The 973-nt window shown below is 32.5% G+C and overlaps 1 non-coding gene across 1 annotated transcript; it reads right to left on the bottom strand.

Annotated features, from left to right (window-relative positions):
- Window positions 1–482: 482 nt before the first annotated feature.
- Window positions 483–555, bottom strand: Trnaa-ugc (transfer RNA alanine (anticodon UGC)). Its single transcript has one exon. It is a non-coding gene; the product is annotated as a tRNA-Ala (tRNA).
- Between the last annotated feature and the right edge of the window lie 418 nt (window positions 556–973).

Consider the following 973-nt stretch of genomic DNA (forward strand, 5'->3'; position numbering starts at 1 on the left):
TTTAAATTAACATTGTGCATTTGTTAAAAAAAAATGTTACCTTTTAACATTTATGTTGAGGTTAGAAGTAATTTATACAGGGCTTTTACAGTGTTGCTCTATTCTGCCTGTGTGTGTATATTAACCTTTTCCTATGTGATTAATGCTTCTGTGCTGCTCTTCAGCGTCCTTCTAGTTTGAAGAACTCCTTCAAGCATTTCTGGAAAGCCAGGTCTGGTGGTGATGAACTCCACCTGTTTTTGCTTTTTCCATCAATTTAAAAGAATGATTTTATTGGATATGCTATATTTTTTGTTGTTGTTGCTGCTGGCAGTTTTTCTTTTTCAACTCTTTGAATATATCATCCCACTGTCCTGGTTGGCAAAGTTTGCACTGAAACATTTGTTCATACTTTTGTGGAATTTCCCTTATACGTGATGAGTCACATTTTGTACTTTGTCTATGGATTAATTCAAATAGTTGAACCTTTTATTTTTCCCCTTTGGTGATACTGGGGATTGAACCCAGGGCCTTGTGCATGCAAGGCAAGCACTTTACCAACTAAGCCATATTCCCAATCCTTGAAAACACTTTTAATGTGAAGACCAATATTAAGTGTTTTGCTAAGATTAAATTTTCCCTTCTGTATCAGACCTAATCAGAACAATATTAGTTTGTGTTTTTGACAACTATTTTTCAAACATAAAAGTTATACTGCATAACTTCACAAAATGTATGTATAGCTCAAAATCATGCTACATTTTAATTTATGCCTATTTACTTTTGCTATTTTTTGTAGGTATGTTAAATTCTGTTTCTTACACGAAGGGGACACAATTTTAAATTATTTTTTTCTGAGATACATTGGAATATAGTAAAGTGTTTTTATGCTCCCTTTGTAGTTGTACCATCTCCTCTCTCCAAACTCCACTAATAGACTCATATTACAGGAAGAGAATTTTAATAATCTTTCCTATTATTTTTATCTTATTGT

This window comes from Callospermophilus lateralis, chromosome 5, assembly GCF_048772815.1.
Source record: "Callospermophilus lateralis isolate mCalLat2 chromosome 5, mCalLat2.hap1, whole genome shotgun sequence".
Classification (NCBI taxonomy): domain Eukaryota; kingdom Metazoa; phylum Chordata; class Mammalia; order Rodentia; family Sciuridae; genus Callospermophilus; species Callospermophilus lateralis.